Below are 22,934 nucleotides of genomic sequence, written 5' to 3'. Positions count from 1 at the left end.
TTCTGGTTTACAGCCAATGAGCTTTCAGCTGCTCCTCAGGATCACTGCACCCACCTGCTTACGGCAGCTGAGCTCTGTCACCAGGCCTCTGTTATTCAGGACCTCGCATCCCAGTTATATCAGCCCAGTACTGGAACAGCATCTCCTACCAGGAACTCTGGCCTTCAGAGCTCTGGAAGCAGCTACCGGAGTATTACAAGGGTGGGAGGATTAGACTGGTGGCTTTCAGGCGTACAAACGCGTAACTGCTAGTCAACAGGCCTTAGATCTAATGCACAGTATAGTGAATACAGACAATAATATTGTAACATAATTTTGTAATGTTATAAATATTGCTGCAATAGCAATCACATTCCAATATATAAATGTATCAAAGTAACATTCTGTACACCTTAAACTTACACGATGTATGTCAAATGTATTCAATAAAAAATAAATTAGATTTTTAAAAAGAGCTGAGTGTTGGTGTCACCTTCTCATAAGGGTAAAGGGCATGTCCTGCGCCCTCCCATTGGACGTTCCTCCTGGTTGGCTTTCTGGGCTCTGCGGTATGTTCAGTCCTGCGTGCCCATTTCTCCGGACATGCTGATCCCTTCTCTCTCCGCCTCAATCTGGGCTGATGTTTTTTCCAACTTTGAAGCGTCAACCTTGCAGTGTTTTAGCGCCATCTCCTGGGCGCCTTGTCAAGGCATTAATCCTGTACCAGGAGAGAACGCTTCATGTGAACAATCCCTCGCTTTCCACCGGTTTGTTCTGTGTCCCTCGGGATCTAGTTCCATCCCTACACTCCCAGCTCCCCATGGCACACGCTGACCGCGTCCTACGACTGGGGCACAATCTCCTTCTCCTGTAGCAGGCCCAGAACTTCTCTGGGTTATGTCGTGACTGGACCCTAGGTCTTGGTCTGAGAACCAGGAGTGGAGGTAGAGATGAATCCTAAGCAGGACACGGTTTCTTACAAGGGAGATGATCCTCCGCACCATCTGCAAATAAAAGACGCTAGTCTTTAAACAGGAAGGCGTGGGTCACTTCGGGAGGCCCAGAGGGTCCGAGGGAATCTGAGGATTCAAGATTTCTTTAGTGCTTGACCCAGATGTCTTCATCCGAAGTCTCACTCCTTCTGAATCAGGTCCCTGACCTGAACACGGACAGACCGGCTAGAGCGGAGAACTCTCTGGAACTGTGCTGCTCGTCATTTCTGTCCTCAGCTTTGTGGCTTCCAGGCTACAGGATGTGGGAACCTATTTATACGTGGCCCGGGAAGAGACTGGCTTCACATTTCCCACCATGTTGGCGAGTAATCCTCCTCAACCTTTCATTGTCTCCAAAGCATTGATAGCCCCACGCAACAGCCATCTAGTTCCAAAATTCTTACATTTGCTTAATTTCCCCTGAAATTCTCAAATCATTCTGTGTTAAATGGGAATTTCCTGGGTAGACCTCAAAGAAACTACTTCCTCCGATTTGTGGGGGAACCGACAGACCAAAGAAGGACCCAACCAGGCGTAGGGTGGCGAGGACCTGAGCTTTATGGGGATTACTGAGCGAGCAGGAGAGGCCCTTGGGGCAGCTGCCTGGCCGGCGGCTTTCATTGGAGGGAGGGCAGAGGGCACGCGCAGGGGAGCATGTAGGTGAGGAACTGCTGCTTCCTGCCTTTTGAGTTCGAGTTGAGTTTCGAGGGGCTGGGTAAACATCCTGAGGTCCTCGGGTCTCCAGCCCGCAGGCTGAGGCCGAGGGAGTAGGCGGCTCCCCTCCCCTGGAATGCAGCCCCGCAGTTTGTCCTTTGAAATGCCTACTTTAATCAGATTGGCTTTGCTTTGGCCAGGCTTCCAGGATCCTCTCTGCTGGTGATCCTGAGACGTTGCACCTGCGCATGACGTTGCCTTCCACCGGGATCCCAGCCCCGTTTTGCACCTACACACACACACACACACACACACCACCACCACCAGCGATTGCACCTTATTACAGTCAGCCAGGCCCAACCACAAAATCCTATTTTAGACATGGTAGCCGGAACCACACCCAGGGTCATCTGTCCTGGGCTGAGTTCCCCAGGAAACAGACGGACACGCTGATGTTCCTGCGCAGAGGCCCCTGCAGAATCCTCGCAGAAACAGCACCTGCCAGTGTTGAGGGAGGACAGACTCTGCAGGGAAAACATGAAAGGGCGATGTTGCCACAGAGATCTCAGCGGGTCCCCTGGGAGCTCTGGAGCCCGGATGGCCCCTCCAAGACATCCCACATGGAGCCAGGGTGGACAAGGCTTTGTGCCCGAAGTGAACCAGTCATGGGATATGCACTGACCGGGGGCAGGCAGCACAAGCTTGGGTGGAGTGTCTTTCTTAAGTTGAGGACAATCAGGCTGAGAAGCATCAGTCAACAACTCTCAGGGCAACTGGAGCGACGTGTCCTGAATGGGACCCTGGGCGTCACACCACAACACCCACAATGCCCTGCTACACTGGGCACATCACCTAACCGCCGGGCCTGCAACTTAAGGGAATAATGCCGATCTCACAGGAGCTCCGAAAGGGCAAATGGAAACACACAAGGGCAAGCAACCCGTGAACTGTTAGCAAGGTTCTTCTTTTCGGCCTGAATTCTGTAGCACTCTCATCACCATCTTGCTGCTAAGTTCATCTATCTCAGAAACAGCTGGTATTTCACTTCTCTACCAAGATTTATCTTTAAAGCCAACTTTATTGTTTCTGCAAAAGTTTGCAGTTACGGTGTTGAAATGCAGCTCCTTTATTACGTGTGTCTCTGGATTGTTTTGCATCTGCATCATGAATTAATTCCTAAAATAAGTCCCACAGTAACAAAAACTCCACTAGCCTATAATTCAGGACTCTATAAAAAATAAAATTCAAGACTTCGTAGCTCTTAAAAATTAAAAATTATCAGGAAAAGTTACCAATGCATAGGAGATTCGTAAGTGAATCTTGTAGTTTTTAGTACTTCTCACTAGAGGGAGCTACTTACGAATAAACACCGTTAATCCATAGCCTCAATTTCTGAGTTTAAATATATTTCAAATATGTGCACTAATTGTGTGTCCAGATCTGGTTAATATGAGCATATTTTTAAAAGTCAGAGATAATTTCAACTGAAGATAGAAGATGAGACCTTAAAATTCTAAAGTGAGCTAAAGATTTCCTTCTCACCTCTTTCCCAAGATTTTGGAATTTTTGAAATATGTGAGTAGGAATTCCAGAGCACCTTACAGGGATGATGTCACTTACCATAGTGAGAAAGAGAAACTGACTCTATGATCTGTGCGTTCCCCTCAACTCTAATCTTCTGTGACCTATAAAATTATCAAGTTTGGTAGATTAAATGTAAGAGCGTAATTTGTATAAGGAATAATTAGAAATTCATCAGTTTAGAACCACTTTTAAATGCTTTGTAATGACGGAGCTACAAGGTGATAAACTGTAAGGAATGTGGCTCATCTTGATTTGATTTCATTTATTAAAACAGGGTAACAATTTGGGAATAGAAGACAAATCAACTCCATGTTTAAACATGACTTATCAATGGACTTAGAGCCCTTGATATTATTACTAGCTACTGAAAGGAAAGCCCTTGTTTTCAGAAGAAGAGCTGGGGGAGGGGAGAGCTCAGGGGAGATCTGGTTCCCAAGTTCTGCCAACTGGAACTTTGTGGGATTGCTGTTTTTCTGAACTGTCCCGAACAGAAATGTATCCGTTGCCTCTTTTCCTCTTCATCCTCCTCCTCTTCTTTTTTCAAACTTTACTGACCTCCAAAATCTGAAAGTTTTCCCTTCTTCCTCTCTTTAATTTGTTAATTCTGTGGAGACTAGGATAAAATAATCCTGCTGCAATGTGGTGCAAATTGGAAGCCTTTGGCTCTACAGTCAGGTGGACCAGGGTCTGTCCTCAGTTGCACCTGTTATTAGCTGTGTAATCTGGATAAACTCCATAGCCTCCCGAAACTTCCCTGGCATCATCTGTAGAATGGAGACAGCAGAAAATTCTTGCAAGTCTTCAATGTACGTAAGCGTGTAAGTCACTCAACGTAGCACTCGACAAGCAAACTGCCTTCAGTACACGCCGGCCATTGTGATGGTTACAGGGACAATCCTGGTGGTGTGGCATGGCAGGACCCCAGGCTGTGTTCCTGGACCAAACTCCTAGAAAATCAAACCAAGGGTTCTGAATCAGGAAGGAACCTCAGAAGCCATCAAACCCAATCCCCGGTTTTTTGTGTTTTTTTTGGTATCATGAATCTACAATTACATGAGGGACATTATGTTTACTAGACTCCCCCCATCACCAAGTCCCCCCCTACAAACCCCATTACAGTCACTGTCCATCAGCGTAGTAAGATGCTGTAGAATCACTACTTGTCTTCTTTGTGTTGCACAGCCCTCCCTGTGCCCCCACACACACATTATACATGCTAATCGTAATGCCCCCTTTCTTTTTCCCCATCCTTATCCCTCCCTTCCCACCCCTCCTACCCAGTCCCTTTCCCTTTGGTAACTGTTAGTCCATTCTTGGGTTCTGTGATTCTGCTGCTGTTTTGTTCCTTCAGTTTTTTCTTTGTTCTTATACTCCACATATGAGTGAAATCATTTAGTACTTGTCTTTCTCCACCTGGCTTATTTCACTGAGCATAATACCCTCTAGCTCCATCTATGTTGTTGCAAATGGTAGGATTTTGTTTTCTTCTTATGGCTGAATAATATTCCATTGTGTATATGTACCACATCCTCTTTATCCATTCATCTACTGATGGACACTTAGGTTGCTTTGCTTCCATTTCTTGGCTATTGTAAATAGTGCTGCGATAAACATAGGGGTCAATCCCCAGTTTTTTGAAGTGATGAAAACTGGGACCAGAGAGGCTACATGGCTTTCAAAAGTTCACCCAATAATCTGTCCATGAGAAGAGAGTCACAGTGATAGATTCAAGGCTCCCACATTCCCAGTTTCATTGTTCTGTCAAGGGCTAAACGACCAGGAACCAAATCTCTTCTAGAAGAGGGTGCTGGGCTGTGTCTCGGGAACACAGCGCCAGAGGGGGCGGGACGTTCCCTGGGGAAGCTCCCTCTAGTTTGTGGATGAAGCTTGCACATTGCTCTTTCGCCTATGGTGATTTATTTGGGGCTCCTTTCCTTATTCTCCCCTTTGGGATCCTTTAGAAGGAACTGATCAGGGTCTCGGGGGGATCAGGATGGGGCTTAGAAGCAAGGATACAGGGTGCAGGCGTTTTCTCAGCTTTGCTAGCTGCCTCTTCCTTAGTAGGACAGGAATCTTTCCCAGTCCTAAAACCGTGGGACAGCCGGACGGGAACGGGAGCAGAGCACAGATTAGCGCTCGAGGCTGCGCCCCACTCTAGAGTGGCCCAGAGCTCCCGTGATGCCCCCGAGGCCCGCGCGGGCCGCGGTGGATCCGGAGCAAAGGCCGGGCCAGCTGAGTGTGGCTCAGCGCCTGGACGGGCCGCTGTGGAGGCCTGAGGGTCACCAGCCGGTCCCCCCGGATGCTTTTCTCCCAGACGACGCTGATCGCCGGCCCCCTCCCCCTCTCGGGGCCTCTGTTCATCCCCTGCTCTTGTACCTTCCCACCAACATTGCATGCGCTGCTCGCTGTGTGTTCTAGGCAAAGGAAACAGCTATTTCAGTTACACTGAATCATGGACCCAAGATATCAGCTGTAGCACAAATGAGCTGATGTCAAAAATAGCCTTTTTCCTATTTCTTTGACTTTACACTCTTCATTGAGTGTTACATGGTATAAAACATTTTTCAAAGCCAGTTGGTTTAATGTGGGAGTTGTATCAAATAAGTGAATTAAATGACTCAATGCAAGGTGGGGGGATGGGTGAAATAGGGGAAGGGGATAAAGAGGCACAAACACCCGATTATAAAATCAATTAGTCACAGGGAAGCAAATACAGCATAGGGAATAAATTTTTTTTTAATGTAATGACTTCTGTTGGTTTTCCTAAAGTTCTTTTATGGCATAATTTTTTAGGGAAGAAGAGAACAAAAAGAATTGGTCCACTTTTTATAGAATGTAAAGAGGGAATGAATGAGACTAGTGATCTGCTTAGTCATGGCTTTGTTTACTGTTTTTTAGTAAAATAATATTGAGTCAAAGAGGAAAACAAATGTAATATCAAACTATTTGCAAAATAATGAAAATGAGAACAATACATAGAAAACTTAGTTTACGATTTGTAAACAAGTTACATTTCATGGTAAATAATCTTAAACCTTAAATGCTTTCCTTCTTAAAAACACAAAAAGAAATCGAACTATTCAACTCAGAAAATTAGGATAGCTAATATAAAGCTAAGAAAAAAGAAAACACGAATTAAAAGAAAACAAAAACAGTAAAGCTGATACATCCAAGAGTAGTTGTTTTGGGGAAAAAATATACAAACAAACATCTTGTCAAATTCAATACACACACACACACACGAAGGAGAGAAAAACAAATAAAATAAATGAGGAATATACTGTAAAATTTATATTATAAAATAACAAACATCAGAATATGCAGATAAACAGAAATCTCAGTAAATTGGATGATTAATAGAAAAATTGTAAGGGCCAGAATTGACTAAAAGGTTGAAAATCTGAAACTTATAACCAAAGAAAATATTGAATTATCAACGGAATAGCTATGAAAGATTTCCAAGCTTAGTTCTCCAGTTGAATTGTTTCAAACTTTCCATAGTTTGACAAAAATACACAAAAACATGAAAACCAATTTATTGGCCAGACTTTGTTTATGTAGCAGAACTCATTTACATCCCCGGGTTTAAATCATACGATGTCTTTCTTCCATTTACTCATGGCAGTCTGCAGCCCTCAGCCAAGCTGCCAAAACACTTGACTGGACTTTTCATTTCTTTGGCTCTTAGAATGTCAAAATGTTTTTTCTGGCCAGCTCCACAGACCTCTGATCTTGATGAAAATTTGCCTTCTTTCAAACTCTTAGGTGAAGGGCCACCCAACTCTTAAACATTTTTGAATGGCAGATGACTGCATTCTGGAAAAGCTCGGTGGCTTTGACAGACTGTGAGGTCACACTCCTTCAGGTCATTATACTAATTCCTCCTTCCACTTATTAAAACATTATAAGCCACAATAATTAAGATAGTGACACAGAAAAGCTTTTCAGTTAAAAATAGAATGGAGAACACAGAAACAGGCACTAGATTTTAAAATAACTTAATGTAAAATATCACTAAACAGAAAAGAGGGACACTGTCCTATTTATTGCATAAATAGTATAAAATTTGCTAGCTATTTGGTGATACAAAAAAATACATAAAGTCCAAACAAATTGAAGATCCAATATGAAACAAAACCAAAAACTATAACATAAATATTTATCTTCTCTTTGAATAGGTAAGGGATTTTTCAGCTTAAACATAAAAGAAAATATCACAGACCATTTGACTGCATAGAAATTTAAAGCTTCTATGTCATTAAATATAAAACCAAAAAACAAACATAGCAAACATAACAAATGGTTAATATCCTTTATATACAAAGAGTTCATACAAATTGCTAGGAAAAACACTAAGACCCCAACAGGAGGTTGAGCAAATTATATATAAAGAGGTTTCCCAGAAAACACAAATAGAAAAGAAATATGAAAAAATTAACATAGCATAGCATCAAGAGTGAACCCTAGTATAAATTATGCACTTTGAGTGATCATGATTTATCAATGTAGGGAGACAAAATAAAAGCAAGATTTTTTAATGACAAAAATGCCTACTTTTTCTGTGAAATTAACAAAGATTACAAAAATGAATACTCAGTAGCAATGAAAGAGTAAGACTATAGGCACTCTCACGTACTTTGGATGGGAATTAATACAACATTTCTGGAAAGCTATTTAACACTATCAAGCATGTTTAAATATTCTACCTTTTAATTCAATTCATCTATATATTACTAATCTATTGCTGTGTAACAAACTACCCCAAAATTTAACAACTTAGAGGACACCAACATTTTTTATTCAAATACATTTGACACATACTATTGTGTAAATTTAAGGTGTACAGCATGTTATTTTCATACATTTACATATTATAATACAACTGCCATTGTAGCAATAATTAGCATCTGTATCATATTAGATAAGTGTAATTTCTTTTTAGTGGTTGGAATAATTAAGTTCTAGTTTGTTAGCAAACTTGATGATTATACAATTTTGCCCATTTCACTATAGACAATAACATTTATTATCTCATATCATTTCTGCAGGTCAGGAATCTGGGAGCAGCTTGGGCTAGATGGCTCTGGCTCAGGGCTTCTTAAGTTCTTGTCATGGCATCAGGTATCTGAAAGCCTGACTGGGGGGCTGGGAGATCTACTCCCAGGACAACCCATTCACACAGCAGCTGGCAGGAGGCCTCAGTTCCTCACCACATGGACCCCTCCAGAGAGATGCTAAGCTGTCTGCTGGCACGTGATGGATCCGGCAGAGAGAGAACAGGGAAGAAGCCACAGTGACTTTTGTAACTTAGCCTCAAAAGTCACATGTCACCATGTTTGCAATATCCTATTGGTTAAACTAAAAAGCTCTACTTACTGCAGGATTGGGATGGGAAAGACTTAGACAAGGGCAAGAATTCCAGAAAAGGGGGATCATTAAGGACCATACTGGGGGCTGGTCCCCAAAGTCAATTTGTAGAAATCTAGTTTAATCAAATAATCAGAAATGGAGACCAAACTTTATGCATGAAGATATTCATTGAGGTAATATTTATAATAGTAGCAGTTTGGAAGCAATACTCAATAACATAGTTGGTGAAGTAAATTATGGCATCTCTATCCAATGGAATATGATATTCAATCATATGTTCATTAAGTGTTCTAAATTGTTTTAGAAAATGCTTATGCCCTGATGTCATGTTATAAAAATGGTTTATACTATGTTTATAATATTGAGGATTTATAATGTTCTATGCACTTTGCATGTATTCATTTACTTACTGCTCAAATAACCCTACAAAGTAGGTCACTTATATTATTCCACATTACAGCTAAGGACACTGACTTACAGTAATAATAAGTACGATTATCATCACCCCAGATTACTGCAGTTAGAAAGTGAAGGGGCCAGAATTCAAACCTAAATTATCTGACACCACTAACCACTATGCTTTGTTGTCTCTTATGTAGTATTTTAGCTTCAAGTGAAATATATAGAATTTCCTTATTTCTGTATATATTTGTAGAAAAAGGACAAGAAGAAAACATACCGAAACATTTAATGACTACTGCCTCTGCATAATGGGATTATGAATGGTGATTTTATTTTATTTTTCTTACTTTTCTCCATTTGAAAAATTTTCTAAAATGGGTGTATGTTACGCAGATAGATCATCAGAGAGAATCCTTTCAAGGAACTACGGGTACTGTTGGGACATTCTGCCTAGAGTCTCGTGGCAAGAAAATAAGATTTAAAAAAATCCTTTGATCCCAGAAGAGCATTACCAAAATTCTTTCATCTCCAACACACTATAAAATCATTTTATGGAAGGTGGAATTACTAGTATTAGTATTACTATTCTGGGTGCATATGTTAAGCACACAAACATGAAAAAATGACAAATATTTTTAGAGTACCTGGTAGAGTTTACAAAGTTCATTCACATAGTTATTCACTTAATAAACCAGCATACTTCTGCAGTTCACACCCTTCCAACTATTAATATTACCCAAGATGATTGAAACATGCCCTTTGTTAATTGGAACTGAATGCTGCCCAATTCTTCCAGGGCATGTTTTACAACATTCACTGAGGATGGTGACCTTGAACCTACGTTTGCAGACCCCAGGCAGCATGTGTTTAAAAGAGCTGAACTGTGTGGAGTTGAATCTTGTCCTTCCCTGGCTGCGGTCCTCATTTTAACAGTGTTCTTTTTGAAGCTTTATTACACAACCATGAAAATACTGAGCTGATGGTGAAATAAGTCAGGTGGAGGAAGACAAATGCCATATGATTTCACTTACTTGTGGAATATAAATACACAGCAAAACAGAATGAACAAAACAGCAGTAGATTCATAGACATTGAGAAGGGACTCATGGTTACCAGGGGGGATGGGAGTGGGATGAGTGGGTGGACAGGGTGAGGGGGATAAAGAGGCACAAAAATTCTCAATCATAATGTAGTTTGGTCACGGGGTTAGTGGTACAGCACGGAGAATACTGCCAATGATTCTGTAACATCTTCCTATGTGGACGTGGAGAAGCATACTAGTGACAGTGAGGATTTGATAATATGGGGAACTGTTGAACCACTGTGTTGTACACTTGAAACTAAAATAAAACTATATATCAATCAAAAAGAAGAAAAGAAAATACTGAGCTTAAGCCTGCTGATGGGAAGCAAGTAATGTGCTCATTGTTTAAAGAATTCATGCCTTCATGTCAAGTTTGCACAGCTGAACCATAAAGTTTATGCTTATTCAACATAGTACTAGAGGTCCTAGCCATGGCAATCAGACAACACAAAGAAATACAAGGCATCCAGATTGGTAAGGAAGAAGTCAAACTGTCATTGTTTGCAGATGACATGATACTGTACATAAAAAATCCTAAAGAATCCACTCCAAAACTACTATAACTAATATCTGAATTCAGCAAAGCTGCAGGATACAAAATTAATGCACAGAAATCTGTTGCTTTCCTATGCACTAACGATGAACTAGCAGAAAGAGAAATCAGGAAAACAATTTCATTCACAATTGCATCAAAAATAATAAAATACCTAGGAATTAACCTAACCAAGGAAGTGAAAGACCTATACCCTGAAAACTACAAGACACTCTTAAGAGAAATTAAAGAGGACACTAACAAATGGAAATTCATCCCATGCTCTTGGCTAGGAAGAATTAATATTGTCAAAATGGCCATCCTGCCTAAAGCAATCTACAGATTCAATGCAATCCCTATCAAAATACCAACAGCATTCTTCAACGAACTGGAACAAATAGTCCTAAAATTCATATGGAACCACAAAAGACCCCAAATAGCCAAAGCAATCTTAAGAAGGAGGAATAAAGCAGGATGGACCTCACTTCCCAACTTCAAGCTCTACTACAAAGCCATAGTAATCAAGACAATTTGGTACTGGCACAAGAACAGACCCATAGACCAGTGCAATAGAATAGAGAGTCCAGATATTAACCCAATCATATATGGTCAATTAATATATGATAAAGGAGCCATGGATATACAATGGGGGAAATGACAGCCTCCTCAACAGCTGGTATTGGCAAACTCTTAGAAAAAAACATAGGCAAAAATCTCTTGGACATAAACGTGAGCAACTTCTTCATGAACATATCTCCCTGGGCAAGGGAAACAAAAGCAAAAATGAACAACTGGGACTGTATCAAACTAAAAAGCTTCTGTACAGCAAAGGACACCATCAGTAGAACAGAAAGGCATCCTACAGTATGGGAGAATATATTCATAAATGACAGATCCGATAAAGGCTTGACATCCAAAATATATAAAAAGCTCATGCACCTCAACAAATAAAAAGCAAATAAGCCAATTAAAATACGGACAGAGAAGCTGAACAGGCACTTCTCCAAAGAAGAAATTCAGATGGCCAACAGGCACATGAAAAGATGCTCCACATCACTAATCATCAAAGAAATGCAAATTACAACCACAATGAGATATCACCTCACACCAGTTAGGATGGCCAGCATCCAAAAGACAAACAACAACAAATGTTGGCGAGGATGTGGAGAAAGGGGAACCCTCCTACACTGCTGGTGGGAATGTAAATAAGTTCAACCATTGTGGAAAGCAGTATGGAGGTTTCTCAAAAAACTAAAAATAGAAATACCATTTGACCCAGGAATTCCACTCCTAGGAATTTACCCTAAGAATGCAGGAGCCCCGTTTGAAAAAGACAAATGCACCCCTATGTTTATTGCAGCACTATTTACAATAGCCATGAAATGGAAGCAACCTAAGTTTCCATCAATGGATGAATGAATAAAGAAGATGTGGTACATATACATAATGGAATATTATTCAGCCATAAGAAGAAAACAAATCCTACCATTTGCAACAATATGGATGAAGCTAGAGGGTATTATGTTCAGTGAAATAAGCCAGGCGGAGAAAGACAAGTACCAAATGATTTCACTCATATGTGGAGTATAAGAACAAAGGAATACTGAAGGAACAAAACAGCAGCAGAATCACAAAACCCAAGAATGGACTAACAGTTACCAAGGGGAAAGGGACTGGGGAGGATGGGTGGGAAGGGAGGGATAAGGGGAATAAGGGGCATTACGATTAGCACATATTATATAGGTGTGGTGGCACAGGGAAGGCAGTATAGCACAGAGAAGACAAGTAGTGACTCTATAGCATCTTACTACATTGATGGACAGTGAGTGGTGAGTGTAGTGGGGTATGTGGTGGGGACTTGGTGATGGGCAGAATCTAGCAACCACAATGTTGCTCATGTAATTGTATATTAATGATACCAAAATAAAAACAAAAGTAAAAGAAAGTACACAGAGAGTTAATGGAGCTCTTAGGGTCAACAGCAGCAAGAGTGAAACGTCCACATCCTGCTGGAAGCACCTCCTGGCACGCAGGACAAGCCCTCCCAGACCAGCCTGACCCAGTTCTCTGCAGTAAGCCCCACCTGCCCAGGTGAAGGTAAAAGAAGAGCAGGGGATTTCAGAGGGAATGCAGGCAGGCGGAGGATATGAGCTCACGAGGCATCTGTTCACTAGAATCAAGCCAAACCACAGCCCAAAAGATGCAAGCACCACGCGCTCTCCTCAGCCCCCAGAACCTGCAGTCTGCTAACTCAGGGTGCACGGGGGGGATTCCTGCACTAAGAAATCCCGAGATGTGCTTTCTCCCCAGCGTGCCCACAGTGTCTTTCTCCCACCTTCCACAGTGCCCTGACCATATGGCTGTAATCACTAGTTTATCTAAGTTCCCCGCCTAGAACGTGAGCTCTGCAAGGACTAGATCTAGTTCTCTGCATCTCTTATGTGCCTAGATAGCACAATGTATTCTGTGTTTATCAAGTGAGTAAATGGATGCCACGCCTCTCAAAAATAAATAAATAAATAAATAGATAGATAAAACAAAACAAACAAAAAAGAGAATGGCTGTCAGACTGGATTAAAAAATGATTGTTTTAATATGGCTTCTCTCTCACTTACCAACTTTACATTTCCCTGTATGGCCCCGGAAGATGACTGGTTAGCCAGAGACGGGTAAGATTCCTCAGGGGAGGAACAACCTAAGACAGGCACAGTCGCAGGGGGGCCATCAGGTGAGAATTTGGGGATCAACAGAGGTGAGGCTCAGAACCTCACCCCCCCTGCTTTGAGAGAAATCTTCTGCATCCGTGGAGGTCTTGCTGCCCTTGTCTAGCCTGGATTAATACTTAGTCCATAGGCACACACCTGATCATCTACATTTGCCCTCTTACAGCACTAAACTATGTTTTCTACCTTTATCTTGCATCTACCTACCACTTCAGCATTTTATTAAAAATAAAAATAATAATAATAATAGGAGAAATGTGGGATTAACATATAAATCAAGTACAAAAATCAAACGAATATTCATATTTGACCTGATTGTTTATAGGTCATAATGCATGACCAAAACCGAAAGTTTCTGTGATGACTGCCCTTGTACTATTCACCATGTAAGAATTTATTCACTATGTAAGAATTTGTTCACCATGTAAGAACTTGTTCGTTATGCTTCAGAAGATTGGAGACTGATGAGAATTAGGCTTGAGATGGATTAATGATTGTACATTGAGCGTTGACCCCCCTATACTGAATTTTATTGTTGTTAACAACCATTTGATCAATAAATATGAGAGATGCCCTCTCAAAAAAAAAAAAATGATTGTTTTCAGAATAAAACTAAGACACTGTTTGCCTTTTTCACTCTGTTGACATTTTGCACTTATTGTGGAAAAGCAAAGGGGGGGAAAACTGCTGTCTCCTTAGCCCAAGTCAAGGTAGTTGCACCAAGCTGCCTACAAATAGCCATTGTGCTCTTTCTTCACTGTCAGGCACTCACAAAAAGAGAGTTGGTTTTTCACTCAGGAAAGCCCTTGATATTATTAATTTTATGAATCTAAGTCTTAAGTACACTTCTTTTTAATATAGAGGATTCTTAGCAGTCTTCTACTCTGTCCTATTTTCATACACATCACCTTACAGGATTTTAATAAATGGTTAATTGGTTTTGGCTTGAATGCTGCTAGGGATAGGGAATATGTTCCTTCCAACAGTTTACTGGCAGTCGTCTATTCCTACTGTCACATCTCTGACCAGCCTCTGAGCACCCCCAGAGAACAGGTCCTGGCTTCTCTGCAAAGCAAACTGAACCATCTCTGACCGTGCCAGGTGCTACGTTCTAATACCTTGGAAACTATTTGGTTAACAAAGCTGAAGATTTCATCAAAGTTATAAATGAGATGATACCAAAAAAGCCAGGAGTTTACCAAGTTAAAGATAATCAAATTCACAGTTTGTGTGTATATACATTTTGTTTAATCTTATAATAAACCCATTAAAATTAATAAGCTACTATGGCTCACTGCATAATTCCCATACACACATTTATTTGAACACAGTCCCTAAGTTTATTTTCAGAAACTATAACGTGCACCTCATTAATGCTAAGAACTATGGGAAATATAACTAGATATACAAAAATAACAGCCCCTAAGAAGCTGAGAGGTTGTACATTTCCTATAGACACAATAAGCTTGGGAATGACATGGAAAAACCTAGCCAATCTAATCCCTTAGCAAAAGTATAAAAGCTGAACAAGCCCAAATTTGAACTGGACAAACTAATGAAGGTAACTTTTACCCTGTCCATCACTCTTTGACCAAGAAGCGAACTGACTTTGCTTTTCTGACCAGTAGCCACCGTGGCACGAAAGAACGAGCAACTTACAGGATGAAGAAACAAACAAAGATGGAGCCAAGAATAAAATAGCTGATGCCCCATTTAGAGTGGCATGATGTAAAAGTGCCAGCCATGTTTAATATTAGTCACAACCCCAGGAACCAAAATTGTATCTGATGGTCTTAAAGGTTAAATTGTAGGAGAGAATATTTCTGACAAAGTTGCATTTTTACATTCCAACTAATCGCCAAGGTTATTCAAGGCGAAAGCTGACTTGACCAACTTCTCTGGTAGATCTTACTCTTAAAGTGTGTCCCCCCATCAAAAAAAGGTAGACTCTGAGGCACACATTCATGGCAAATGAGCAGTGGGTATTTTTATTGTTTGTTTAGTGTTGAATGTACCAAAAAGCACAGAAGATGTCTAAAGCCTCTGGTGGCCAACACCAGTCATCTGTATCCCAGTGTTCAGCTTTCATCAGTAAGTTATTTACAAATGCTCTTCTCACTTCATTAAGTGTTCTATATTGTTTTTAAGCCTGCTCAGTATACAAGAAGACTATCACGTAAAAGTGTCCATTTTAAAAAGCAAAATGATGTGGGAGAATGCAGTCCAAGCTCCACAAGTGTTTAGTCTGATTTTTCTTTTCTCTCCGGTCAAAAGACTTTGTGGGTACCAGTGAACGCTCTGGGCTGCAGAGGTGCTAAGTTTCAAGGTGGATGAAGTAACAGCGTCATTGCTTCAAACACCTGAAAACTGGAATTGCAGGAAGGTGCTCAGAGGCCGCTCACCCCAGTAGCACCCCCATGTGCATGGGTGGCTATCTATTGCCTACACACTAGTCCCTGTCACTTCTTCCACTAGGGAGGCATGAAGGGCCGCAGGGGACAGTCAAGCAGCAGCTGAGCAGTTACAGGACCATTTGCCTAGTGACATTTTCTAAATCAACTTCCTTATTACCGAGAGACCCTTCTCCATCCCCTTCCGTTTTCATGTTTTCCTGACTGTGGAAAACACAACTTTGGGCAGGCCAGGGGGTCCAGGGGGCACAGGCCTTCAGAGTTTCGGGACTCCTACATTTTAGCCAGTTCCTACTCCACAGTCTGTCATGGGAAAGAAGGACAGACAGACCTGGGGAGGCAAACGTTACAGCTGGAGCTGAAACCACCTTTGCTAAGAAAAAGAATCCTTCTGGCTCTTTAGTTTGTTTGTTTGTTTTTGGTATCATTGATACACATTTATATGAGCAACGCTGTGGTTACTAGATTCCCCCCATTAGCAAGTCCCCACCATTCAGTTTGGTTTTTAACATAACTTTAAAAGACCAACAGCACAAGTTTATTGGGGGAAAACCAGCGGTCACCAAAAGGCAGTAAGAAAAAGAAAACCACCAGCCAGAGCTGGCTAACATCTCGGCATATGTCCTGCCAGCCTCCCACTTCTCTCGTGTGTTTTGTTATTTTTTCAAAATATGAGATCATTCCTTAAAGATTATTTTGTCTGGCTTTTCCCCACTCAATATCATGAACATCTTTTCTCATCAATAAATTAATCTCTACAAATGTGTACATATGGCTCTAGCACAATTTATTCAAAGACTATCCCATCACTGAACATTCAAATCTTTGTCTGTTCCTTTTTTTTTAATATTAAAAATAGCAATTCAACAAACATCCTTTAGCCAAAACTTTTTTTTTTTTGGTAATTTTTTAGATAAAATTCTTAAGCCCAAATTTACCATTTTAAACATTAAAATATACAATTCAGAGGTGTTTGTTTTATTCACAAGGTTGTACAACCATCACCACTGATGTCAGAATATTCTTATCACCCCCAAAAGAAACCCCACACTATTAGCAATCACTCCCAATCCTCCCCTTCCCCCACCCCCTTCCCTGGCAGCCGCTAATCTACTTTCCGTCTGTGTGGATATACCCAGCCGGGACATTTTATGTAACTGGAATCATGTTATATGTGGCCTATTGTGTGTGGCTTCTCTCACTTGGCAAAATGTTTTCAAGACTCATCCATATTGTGGCCTGTATCAGTACTTCATTCCTTTTCATGGCTGACTTTTGTTTATCCATTTATCAGCTGATGGGCATCTGGGTTGTTTCTACCTTTTGACTATTCTGAATAGTGATGCTATGAACATCTTTGGTTGTATGAGTTTTTTTACGAGTGTATGTCTTCAATTCTCTTGGATGGATACTTGTGAGGAAACGTCAAGCTGTTTTCCACAGTGGCTCTGCCATTTTCCATTCCTACCAGCACTGTATAAGGATTCAAATTTCTCCATATCCTCACAAACACTTATTATTTTACTTTCTAAAAATTATATAGCTATCCTAGTAGGAGTGAGGTGGTATCTCATTACGTTTTGATTTGCATTTCCCTAATGACTAATGAAGTTGAACATCTTTTCATGTGCTTACTGGCCCTTTGTATATCTTCTTTGAAAAAAATGTCTGTTCAAATCCTTTGCCCATTTTTTAAGCGGTTGTCTTTTTATTGTTGGTTGTATAGCTCCTTATGCATTCTGGACACTATGCCCTTATCAGATTTATTATTTGCAAATATTTTTTCCCATTCTGTGGGTCGTCATTTCACCTTGACAGTGTCTAATTAATTAAAATCTTGAAGAGTCTAATTAATCTAAATTAATCTGTATTAAAATTAAGAACATCCCTGTTAACTAACTCCACTGGGGAATCCTTTCACAATACATATACATGTAGGTATAAAATCATTGTATTGTGCACTTTAAATATCTTGCAATTTTATTTGTCAATTACATGCCCATAAAGGTGGGAAAAAATAATCCCAACCTAGTTGTGTGTTTGAAAGTACTGGGAACTAGTATGAAAATTCAACAGTTCTCAGGTCTCAGTTCATCAAAACCTAGAGCTGACCAAATCAGGCATACCTTTATACACCACCCAAAAATAAAATAAAATTAAGAATGTGTTTAAAGGATACCATTAAGAGATCTAAAAGGCAACCTACAAAAATGGGTAAAAATATTTGCAATACATATATGTAGACACACATGCACACATGCCTCCAAAGGCCACATAGCCAGAATACACATAAATATGTATTCTTACAAATCACTAAGAAAAAGGGATGATCAGGTAGAAAAAGACAAAAGACGTTGCAGACATTTCATCCAGGGATAAAAGAACAGCCAATAAACACATGAAAAGGTACCCAACCGATCAGTCGTCAGGGATGTATGGATGAAAGCTAAAATGTGACCAGGGTGACTAAAATAAAGAGATGCTATATACCAAGTTTTGGCAAGGATATGGACCGACAGGAATTTTCATACACTGCTGGTAGAGCACAAATAGTATGAACACTTAGGAAAATCCTGTGCCAATATCTCTTAAAACTGAACATATGCATATTCTATGATATAATAATTTCACTGCAAATATACACCCAACAGAAATATGTCCAAATGTTCACTAGAAGACATGCACTAGACTATTCATCAAAGCTACCCAAATATCTATGAAAAAATGACAGTCCGTTCACATGATGGAACATTATACAATAAAGAGAATGATCTAACCTATACACAGCAATATAGATGAATCTCACAAGCAAGATTTAGGAAAACAAGCCAGACCGGAAAGACTATATGCTATACAATTCCATGTACATAAAGTACAAAACCAGGGAAAACTAACCTATATTGTTACTAATATAGGAGGTAGTGACTGGGAAGAAACATGTAGGGGCTTCTGGAAAACTGTGAATGCTGAGCTTCTTAATCTGGATGCAAGTTACATGGCTGTGCTCAGTTACTAAAATCCATCTGCCCGTATGTTTATGATAGTGCCCTTTATATAGCACACTTTGATGAAAAATTTGAAAATAAAAGTACCCAGGGAAGCTTTAATTTTTGGTGGCAAAGTGGTTTCCTTTATTTATAAATACTTTGAAATTATTTTTTAGTTTCACAGAAACAAAATTATTATAAACTTCAAAAACAAAAGTATGACAAAAATTCAAATCATTTCTACTTACAGAATTTTTGGAATTGTCATCAAAATTAGTTCTTCTCAGCTGGCCTCTTTGAACTTGTTTTCTCATCTGTAAAATGAGGACAACAGTAGAATTTATTAAAAACTCTAGTTTTAAAAGTAGAGCAGTTTTTAAAAGCCAGTGTGATTTTTAAAGTGCTCAGTACAGTGCCTGGCACAAAATGCTCAGTAAATGGTAACTTAATACCTTCCTCTAAGCCAGTGCAACCGGTTAGAAGCACCTAAGTATCCTGTACTTAGCCCTGTCTTAGCATTTCTTACTATTCTGCAAGATTGTACAGTACCTGAGAGCAGGTTAGTATGTGTAATTCACCATAACATTCCCAGTGTCTGGTATGGAATAAAAACAGTATTTATTAAATAGGTGATTAAATAAATGCATTTCTAACAATTGACAACATCTAACATTTGTTTTCCCTGAAACAAGTTTTCTTGGTTCCTACCATCCACGAATAATTTCTCCTAAAATGTTCTGACGTGATTCTATTTCAAGAGAACCTCTTTCTACTGTTTCCTCATATTCTTTATTACCTGTCATGTCACAGCAGCTATGGGACTTCATTTTTAGAACTGCTACATCTAAATAGCTGATTTGCTACCCTCCACTCTCAACTTTCCTCAAAAAGACTCCCAACTAATTTTATCTGTCCTGGCCCGTTTCCAAGCCCTCGATAGTTCGGCAAATGTAGAGACTTATCCTTGATGAATGGACCAGTTTGGTAGTTTCTACTAATTTCTACAGAGTTTCAACATGATTAAGAAAAAATAATTCGGGGCTAAGAATTGTGGGTGTCCAGTTGAATGGGAAGCAGAGGAAAAAAACTAGAAGGCCCCAGGTAAAGCCAGGAATTTTTCTCTTTCCTCCAGTAACAGGGAACACTTAATAACTTTGCTCCTGAGGGAGCATATCCCGTTCTGGAAACTACACCGCGCTGCGCGATACAAGCAGGGAGAGGAGACCTCACACCGTGAGAGGAGAAACAACCGCTTGATAGCATGTGAAATAAGACAGTTCTGGTAACTGTCATTCCTCCCTACGCTTCAAATCTAGGAAATGTCCGTAAACCCACTTTCTCTCGTGTTCCACTGAAATATTTTCAAGTCCAAGAGATCAAACATCCCCTTCACCCAACCCTTTATCACTGTGGTCTGTAAAACAATGACCTTTAATATTTTTAAATAGAACTTATTGACATGTAACAGATGTGGAGAAAAGTACACAGCTCTCCAAACCTTTTTGATTCTCTCCAATTAGTAAAAAAACGAGTATGGGCCCCCTAATATGTGTCTTTTTATATATTATGTACATGTAGTACTATGCTAATACTATATATGTGATAAAACAAAAAACAGAAAAATATAAAAGTTCTCTTCACAGGAAAAAAAAATTTTGTAACTGTATGGTGACTGACGTCAGACTGATTGTGGTGGTCATTTTACAGTATATGCAAATATGGAATCATTGTGCTTTGCCTCTGAAACTAACATAATGTTACATGTCAGTTATATGTCAATTTTTAAAAAGGAGAAAAAAATAAGCAGAAATAGGAGTTCCATTTTTTATTTCGTATACCTCAATGCACCAGCCTTTCACAGTCCTTTGGAGACCTCAGCTGTACAGAGGCAACAGGCTGCGTTCACAACCGGACCAAGGAGGCTTGGTGACCTTTGCCCTCAATGCTGTGACATCAACTTAATCTCCAAATGTATAATGAACAGTCATCCTAGCTGTCCTGAAACTGTAGGACTATGGCCACAGTATTTGCGAGAGCTAGGAATTGAGTCCCACAGTAGCATGTGTTCACCCACAGTGGCAGTCTTCTGGGATAAGGGTATTTGGAGAACACAGGTATATTTCCATTCTCCTCTGTGATAACTTAGTCAACTGCAGAAAATGATTAAAAGTCGGCTTTCAGTTCCTATTAATGTGTTGGTCCAAAGGAAATAGAAATAGATTCTCTAACCATTTTAAAATGCAGTGATTATTATTAATACAAGCATTAAATATATTAATGTGACATTGACAGTAACCGCATTAGAGGCGGTAAGGATTTAATAATATGGGTAACTGTTGAACCACTGTGATGTAAACTTGAAACCAATGTAAGATTGTGTATCAACGATACTTCAATAAAAAAATACATTTTAAAAATGTATTAATATAACCATTGAAAAGCTTGCATTTAAGTTAAAATAACTAGTTAGCTGACTGTGGACGAAGAATGCCTTAGCTCAAGTTTTAGCTCTACACCTCTGACCATTAGGAAATTTTCATCTGTAAAATGAGGGTGCTAACCTGGGTGATCCTAAAACTTAAAATATTCCGAGTATTGTACGTGTGACTAGCACCACCTCGTGGACATCCGTATAGTAACAGATGAAGAGGGAAGCCACACGGGCAGGATAGAAAAGCTGCTGGTTAAAATGGGAAGGGGCACGAGGCTTAGTTCTTGCAGTTCTAGATTGCGGCCTCTCAATAATTCACTTACTGGGAATATATGAAACGGCTTTAGTTCTTCAGCGGCAAATGAAAATCATTTTTAACTATGACAGATTTCTTCCTTTCAACAATTGACCGACTGACATACCCAGCATGCTCTAGAAACAGCCAAAGTCCTTCCGGCATCCCTCATCACTGGCTTATTTGGAAAAGCAAGAAAACGTGAGAAAGACAACTGAAGTCTGTCTCACAGGAAGTTTAAGCAGCTGAGCCTCAGGCTGCTGGAGCCAGAAGCAGCCCCGGATCACGCATTCGGGGGGCCCTGTCATCAGCACCGGCTTAGGTGGGGGAGGAGCCGGCATGTCTGCGAACTGAATGACGCCCCCTCGGGGCTGTTGGCGCAGGCCGGGCGCGGCGGGTCGTGGGCCTGGCTTCGACCCGCTGGAGATGTGGGCCTTGAGGCTACGGGTATGCAGTTGTATTGCAGCACGGTTTATGAATTGGTTCCGTAGTACTGATGGAGCGGGGCCAAGTTTTACCCTTCAAAAGCCACCCGGAGCGCCTGCCGCGGCCATTTGTGCAGCTCAGACGCCCCAGGCGTGGCTTCGCGCCCGCACGCCCCTTCCCAGGGCTGGGGCTCGGGTGCTGGCCAAGCGTGACCGTCTCGTAGTGAACCCATTTTCTCCGCCCTGCACTGCTACCTAAGAAAGCTTTAGGGATTTTTCTTTTGTGGAGGAGGTGGGTGTCCTGATGGGCACTGTTTAAGACCTGTGTTCACGGTGACTATAGATAATGAAAAAAGTACCATTCCTACTCTATCCAGCTAGACCTCAGTGCCAGAGATGAAGAGAAAATGATGACACAGACCTATCACAATGTACCCATCACGGGCCAGGTCCTCTATGAGGCATTCTCTCACTTTATTCTTACTACAACTGTTTGCGTTATTTCCTCCAGTTTGGAAAGGAGGAAATGGGCCCAGAGAAAACGCGTCAGAGCTCATAAAGCTGTTAGGTACCAAGACCAAGATCTGAACTGAATGAAGCCTTCTAATTCCACTGTTTATTCACCTACGCCCTGGTGATACCATTACGTTCATGAGCCGAACATGACCCCTGCACCGTATCCACACCTTTCCCTCTGCACGGGAGCCACGGAGCAGTTAAAGCCAAACGCCAGTAAATGGCAAGAATGCGCACCGCAGCCTTAGGGAGCTAGGGTTTGCAGACTTGGTTACATTCCTCAAGTGTTAAGGGCCTTTTCAGAACACTCAGCAGGGCCTTAGACATACGTAGACCCTTAACGAGTACAATTGTTTAAAATTCTCACAGTAGCACTCCCCAAATTATTCAACAAAAGGGGAAAAAATGTACTTTAAAACAGAAAGATCCGGTAGATCTTAAGCAAGTGATTGATCCCATGGTGGAGCCACTTGGCGTCCTGTGCCTCCTGACGGGAGGCAGGAAGAGACACCGCACAGCCTGCGTTTTCTTGCCAGGAAGTGTGATCCA

This window comes from Manis javanica, chromosome 15 (genome assembly GCF_040802235.1).
Source record: "Manis javanica isolate MJ-LG chromosome 15, MJ_LKY, whole genome shotgun sequence".
In the NCBI taxonomy this organism is placed as follows: Eukaryota; Metazoa; Chordata; class Mammalia; order Pholidota; family Manidae; genus Manis; species Manis javanica.
The sequence above is the reverse complement of the archived record's forward strand: the minus strand, read 5'-3'. Positions refer to the sequence as shown.